General features: G+C 42.9%; 1 pseudogene; it reads left to right on the top strand.

The window, feature by feature from the left end:
• Positions 1-3078: 3078 nt before the first annotated feature.
• LOC123484779 lies at positions 3079-7250 on the top strand (annotated as a pseudogene).
• The last annotated feature ends 418 nt before the right edge of the window (positions 7251-7668 follow it).

The following is a 7668-nucleotide window of genomic DNA, read 5'->3' as shown; positions in this document are numbered from 1 at the left end:
TGCTCGTCGACCATCTCATTCCAAAATCATGGGCATTAATATGGAGTTGGTACCCCTTTGCTGCTATAACTGCCTCCACTCTTCTGGGAAGGCTTTCCACTAGATGTTGGAACAATGCTGCAGGAACTTGCTTCCATTCAGAAATGAGCATTCGTGAGGTCGGGCACTGATGTTGGCCTGGCTTGCAGTCGGGTTCCAATTCATCCCAAATGTGTTCGATGGGGTTGAGGTCAGGGCTCTGTGCAGGCCAGTCAAGTTCTTCCATACCGATCTCAACAAACCATTTCTGTATGGACCTCCCTTTGTGCATGGAGGCATTGTCATGCTGAAACAGGAAAGGGACTTCCCCAAACTGTTTCCACAAAGCTGGAAGCACAGAATCGTCTAGAATGTCATTGTATGCTGTAGGGTTAATATTTCCTTTCCCTTCACTGGAACAAAGGGGCCTAGCCCGAACCATGAAAAACAGCCCCTCCACCAAACTTTACAGTTTGCACTATGCATTGGGGCAGATGGCGTTCTCCTGGCATCTGTCAAACCCAGATTCGTCTGTCGGACTACCAGATGGTGAAACGTGATTCATCACTGCTCCAGAGTCCAATGGAGGCGAGCTTTACACCACTCCAGCCGAAGCTTGGCATTGTGCGACCGGGAGACCCATGGGGCGGCGCACAATTGGCCCAGCGTCGTCCAGGGTAGGGGAGGGAATGGCCGGCAGGGATGTAGCTCAGTTGGTAGAGCATGGTGTTTGCAACGCCAGGGTTGTGGGTTCGATTCCCACAGGGGGCCAGTATGAAAAATATAAAATAATGTATGCACTAACTGTAAGTCGCTCTGGATAAGAGTGTCTGCTAAATGACTAAAATGTAAATGTTAATTATTGATAAGTTGCGTCAATGCAAATCTGGTATTGGAACAAAACGAGGTCAATACACGTCTTCTAAAATAGACTAGTATTTTAATTAATGCAAAACGCTTCAATGGTAAATATGATGTTCGTATATACGGGTCCACTGAAATACCACGCAGGGCACTCAGAGAACTGGTCCATTGTTATAAATTATTCTTTAAATACTCTGACAGAGATAGTTCCCGCTCCCTGCTGGCCTATCAGAGTAGAGAATGAGCTTGGTTTAGACTTACTCAGCCTATCCTTGGCGCACAGGCTGGTCCCAGCCCCTATGCGCTTCACTGTTGCCAGGTGTTGGTTGTTTTGCAACTTGTCCAGAGAGTCAGCACTTTTGCAGTACACATGTCCTTGAGCGGTCTAACAAAGAGGCAGTGTGTGTATGTGAGACACAAGTCTGTCTCGGCCTACCCCCTAATAGTTCCTCACATTAATCACAGCTTGTTATGTTGACCAATCTATATCAGTACAGTACAAACCTATTATGTTTAATCATTAATGCTTTCTTATTAAGCTAACAGCACATCTAAAATATAAGAGAATCATTTCCCACATTAGCTTCTTGATATGCCACTCCTGTCAGATTATACATTTACATTTTAGTCATTTAGCAGACGCTCTTATCCAGAGCGATTTACAGGAGCAATTAGGGTTAAGTGCCTCGCTCAAGGGCACATCGACAGATTTTTCACCTAGTCGGCTCGGGGATTAGAACCTGCGACCTTTCGGTTACTGGCACAACGCTCTTAACCACTAAGCTACCTGCCGCCCCTTGGCAAAAGAGAAATGCTCATTAACAGGGATGTAAACAAATGTACGCACAACATTTGAGAGAAATAAGCTTTTGCGCATATAGAACATTTCTGGGATCTTTTATTTCAGCTCATGAAACATGGTACTAACACTTTACATGTTGTGTTTATATTTTTGTTCAGTGTATGTTAGCTAGCTAAGTTAGCCATGTTATGAAAACAACGCATCTACTGTTGACATCACGATACGATTTGAAAACACTAGTTAGCAAAATGGTTTGTAACTTTGGTTACATGCTGACAGTGCTTTCATGCTGACAGTGCATTCAGCCATCCAGTGGCTAGCCACACTCCAACCTTAATTTTACCAGGTTCCAGTTAAGCAATTGTAATGCCAGTCCACCACAACATACCCGAGTCTCCTGATTAGCAAGGGATTGTCTGTGTTGTTTAATTTAATTGTATATAAAAAAACACAGTTTGCGATCATTGTGAGGGAATTTCGCCAGTGGTTAGAAGGGGGAAATGGGTTTCCCCCAAAATGTGTCCGAGGTTGCAACAAGTAACCAAGGGGGCGGGGCTTAGTGAAGGGTCTATTACGGTAAAATCTCCCTCTGTTTTTTTTATGCGACCACGTTATAAAAACACTTAAATATCTGCTCCGAATTCAGATTGAAAGATGTCTGCAGAAGAATGGGGTGTTAGCTACAGTATGACATGACACTTTGAGTTTGAAAACATCTCTTTTGATTATTGAACTACAGTAAATGAAGTGGATTTTAACCCAGTAAAATAATTATAGCAATGGAATGACATCATTGCCAGTTTGCTACAGCAGGAAAATAATCCTGCAGCAACAGGTAATTTGAATTATTAGGTGGATTATAACTAATGGAAATGTTTGAAGGGTTTGATACATTTCATGTCTGATATTTAAAAGTGGATTACAAACTTCAGAAGCCTTTTTAAACCTCAAATACACTACAAGTGTTCTGCAACAGGGTGATCATATTAAGATACTAAATCTGTATATGCTCTCCTGTCTTTATCATTATTTGCACTACTTATGATTCACCTCCAGTTTTGTCATTGCCCAAAATATGTGTGCTGTTCGATTATTCTTTTTGTATGCACCATTGCTTCCTCCCTCTAATCACTGAGTTATCTGGATAGGTAATAATCAGCTTTCCACTGAATTGATTTAGCCAATTGTGCCGTGCCAGATCAATGGTTGCTTCAGTAGCTAGTAACCTTTTGTAGATAGATATTTTTTCTGGTTCTGTGCGTTCTGATTTATCCATGCGCTCAGAGATGCATTGCTCTGGCCTCACTAACTGTGCAGGCTTTGCAGTAGAACACGGAGTGATGATGATGCTGCCGTAGACGTGGTAGTTATAACGTATGTGTAGTCTTTCTTTAGCTAGTTATCTTAACGTTTTTTTTTAACACCAACAAATATGCTGGACTTTGCGATATTTGCAGTGACTTTTGTCATCATTCTGGTCGGCGCAGTTCTCTATTTGTATCCAGTAAGTCAATGCCTATGCTTATTTTAGCAACATTGTATATACACCGACGTCATTAAGGCTACTTATAAGCTGCTAACTTTGTGCACAGTTTTAAAGTGACATGACAGTTAAAAAGTCCCTGGACATTTTATGCATCTACCTTTAGCACTCAAATGTTTCAGCAGTTTGGGTGAATTATAGAACATATGGCAAAGGTGTGGACTGTGGAGTGGACAAATATACTTTTTTTAAAAGCTCACGTTTTTAGAGGTTACTGCCATGGACTTAGAATATGTAAAACCCACAGCATTTCTTGTCATGTTTAATTTATGATATGTCTCTCTTGAAACTGAAAGTAACATGCTTGATTCATTTTTTATCAAGTCATCAAGAAGTGCTTCTGGTATCCCAGGTCTCAACCCTACAGAAGAGAAGTGAGTAGCCTATGACCAGATATGTTTTATGACTTTCTGAGTGCTGTCTCTCTTTAGCACTCAGCTAAGGTCACCACACTTGACCTGAGCCTGTATTTATAAAGCGTCTCTGTAGGAGTACTGATCCAGAATCAGATCCCCCTGTCTATTCATCTTCACATAAAAGGCTAAACTGATCCTAGATCAGCACTCTTACACTGAGAAGCTTTCTGAATACGAGCCCTGGCCTGACCTTGGTTAATATTGGTTTATTCGTCGCATTCTCTTAATCTAGGGATGGAAATCTACAAGACATAGTGAACCGAGGCAGTCTGCATGAGTTCCTGGCAAGTCTACATGGACAGTTTGGTCCTGTGGCATCCTTCTGGTTTGGAGGACGCCCTGTGGTCAGCTTGGGTTCAGTGGACCAGCTACGGCAGCACATCAACCCCAACAGGACTAGTGAGTACTTGGGAGGGAGGGAAACTATTGGGGCAAAGGGAAACAGGTGCTCTGTTCTTACTAACATACCACTTAAAATTCATGCTTAATTGATTGCACCATTGTAAGTGGAATGCAGGGATAGATAGACATTGTAACAGATTCAAGTGATTTCCGTTATACATTTACAGTGTTGTCTTGAAATTAAGAAACTGTAACATATTTTCCACTGTGACATCTTCTACCCTTACTTGTAGCGGACTCATTTGAGACAATGCTGAAGTCGTTGCTAGGGTACCAATCAGGAATGGGTGGAGGGGGCCACAGAGACAGTAATGAGGAATAAGTTGTATGAGAGTGCCATCAACAACACCCTGGAGAAACTTTCCCCTGCTGCTGAAGGTTTGCCTTTTGCACAATGGCTCATTTGGCTGCTTTTAAAAATATTTGGCTGTAGTATTCTGCAATACTTTCTTATGTTTTTGTGACTCCAAAAGCTTTTGTGCTCACTTCCCTGGGATGTTATAGTTCATTGACACACACACTCTCTCTCTCTCTCTCTCTCTCCCTCCCTCCTCCCCCCTCCCTCCCTTGTGTCCTGTTCTAGCTGGTGGAGGAGTTAGTGGGGAAGTGGCTGTCTTTCCCTAAGGACCAGCACACGCCCCTCTGTGCCCATCTGCTAGGATTGGCCATGAAGGCTGTCACTCAACTCGCTCTGGGTGACCGCTTCGGAATGATGCTGAAGTCATCGGCTCCCGAAAGAACCACGAGGCAGTGAGTGAGCAGTCACCGTTTCTGGTGAAAATATGCCCATTACGACCTGTGTTGTTTGCAGGTTTTCACTGATAATTCCCTTTGACTTGTCAGATCTGGTCGGAGATCGGAAAAGGCTATTTGGACGGTTCCATGGAGAAGAGCCCCAGCAGAAAGGAGCACTATGAGAGCGGTGAGTGAGAACTAGTTCACTGCTATGGATCATATGTGTTACCTGTACATCTCGGCATTAAGAAAACTTCCACTTCCACTGAATGTGTCTGAAATAAAAAGTCAGAGTATCTCCCTATGTGTATAAATTCTCTGTCCTCATGCTAAGTACATTATGCTTGTTTACAGCGCTGGCAGAAATGGAAACAGTGCTGATGTCTGTGGCTAAAGAGAGGAAAGGACAAAGGAGTCAGACAGCGTTTGTGGACACTCTTCTCCAGTCCAACCTCACAGAGAGACAGGTGATGCACAGATTATTTGATTATAAGGACAACAGACTCATTGAGGCAGAGCATAGAGTGTCCTGTTGCTGTTATTCAAGTGTAGAGGAAAATAAAACTTCCTTCCTACTTTTGTTTTAATGAATGATTGTTTTCATGGTTTCTCTTTTTGTAGGTGATGGAGGACAGCATGGTATTCACACTGGCAGGTTGTGTCATCACAGCTAATTGTGAGTACTAGTAATAAATAGATTATACGTAGTTGCCTATCTATGTCATAACTTGCGGCCTCATGGTGTATCCAATCGTCAATTTTTTTTCTGAGAGAATAAAATCATACATTTGGTTAGTATTTTGTCAGAAAATCTCTCTCTCACAAAGTGTTTATGTTTTTCGTTGTGGTTGTAATATTTTCCCAGTGTGCATCTGGGCAGTACACTTCCTGTCCACATCAGAGGAAGTTCAGGAGAAGCTGCATCAGGAGCTGGAAGATGTTCTGGGCTCTGAGCCTGTATCTCTGGATAAGATCCCACAGCTCAGGTGACCTCTGACTCTGTCTGACAGCCAAGTAACATCAACGATGTGATGCAGTGTAACAGAGGTGTTTCAGATCCACTCTTGCATGATGTGTACCTTATCTGAGACCTGAAGACTGGTGTGCTTCCTGAGCTAATGCCTAAGCTAACAGGGGCTAACAGCCTTGTGGCCCACAAGACACCCGGGTTCGAACCCTGGTCGGTCACAGCAGAAGGGGCAGGTATCCTCATGGTAGCATGTCTTCAAGGTATATTTATAGACATATATTTGATAGGCATGATAAAATGTATCTTCTATACTATAGGTACTTCCAGCAGGTTTTGAACGAGACTGTGCGGACAGCCAAACTGACGCCCATCGCAGCCCGGCTCCAGGAAAATGAAGGGAAAGTCGATCAGCACATTATTCCTAAAGAGGTATCTTATTCTCCTCTTCCGTACTTAGTCCCTTTATTATCTACATCTCACTGTCACAGTCAGCAAGTGCTTGTGGATTTAAAATTAACAACTGAATTTTGAAGTTTAAAGTGAATAATGAAAACACTTTATTCCTATGTTTTCTTTTCAGACACTGGTGATCTATGCCCTTGGGGTAGTCCTACAGGATGCAGACACCTGGAACCGTCCCTACAAGTGTGTTCATATGTATTTTCCTTGGAACCTTTTGCCACCTATAGAGGCCATTTTTGCCGGGGTTTTTTGGTACCAAGTTTGAATTCTTGCACTTTGTCCATTCAGGTTTGACCCAGACCGATTCACAGAAGATTCAGCCAGGAAAAGCTTCTCTCTGCTTGGATTCTCAGGGAACCAGGCCTGTCCTGAGCTGAGGTAACGGGGATGAGAAAGCATAGTGGCGTGCACTTGAGATTTAACCAAGGGGGCTAGGGCATTTTCTGGTTGTAATTACACAGGAGCAACTTATCAACATCAAAGGAAAGGAAATGGAGAGGGACTGTCACTACCAGGCAAATAATAATGATGTGGGCTTGTTACTAACTTTTTACACAACACCATTTCTCCACCTTTTAGGTTTGCGTACACAGTGGCCACTGTCCTCCTCAGCACTGTGGTGCGCCAACTGAAGCTGCATCAGGTGAAGGGACATGTGGTAGAGGCCAGATCTGAGCTGGTGTCCACGCCTAAAGATGACACATGGATCACTGTGAGCAGAAGAAGCTAACTAACAGTGGACATTTGTCTCAAACTCCATCTTTGGAAGAGGAACGGAGTTATTTGGGAAAGTACTTGTCAGTTAGCTCAGGTTCTAGACCGAGTGGAACTGTTAAAATAACTGTAAACATGATGGTGAGCTTTGTAGGGCTACTTGTCAGTCAGCTCTTGAAGATGGTTTTGAGTAGCTCAAGTCAGTAACAATGGCGACACGGTAATTTGAGCTACCACCTGAAGTAGCTTTTTGTCCCCCCTATTTCAATATGAGGATCATTACCTATCTTTTCAAGCTGCATGACCATTGATATTTTTGTCTTAAACCTTTGCCTTAAACCACACATGCCGCCCAAGTGAAGGCTATTTTATCTCTGCTCTTGGACTTCTGAACAACATTCCAGCTGAACTGCCTTCCAAAACACGTGGTCTCCACTCCCCCAGATACATGGCATTTAGACAGTTCATCCTTTAATAAAGTTTACACTACTTGTGTGTTAGGATAGGAATATAATATTTTGCACATTTGTTGCAGCCACCCGGTTGTGAGCGTATCCTGCATCTGTCAAGAGGTCTAGGCCATTATTGTCAACAAGTGCTCACTCTGTATCTGCAGGGTCTCTGATTCAATCCCCCAGCCCTGTTTCCCCTGTATCGCTTTGTTAGCATTGATTGTTTAAAATGTGTAATACTTTAACATTTAAATAATATCAGTAACATCTGGATTTATTAACAGCCTTTT

This window comes from Coregonus clupeaformis, unplaced genomic scaffold (genome assembly GCF_020615455.1).
Source record: "Coregonus clupeaformis isolate EN_2021a unplaced genomic scaffold, ASM2061545v1 scaf0460, whole genome shotgun sequence".
Classification (NCBI taxonomy): Eukaryota; Metazoa; Chordata; class Actinopteri; order Salmoniformes; family Salmonidae; genus Coregonus; species Coregonus clupeaformis.
This window is presented reverse-complemented; position numbering and strand designations above follow the sequence as displayed.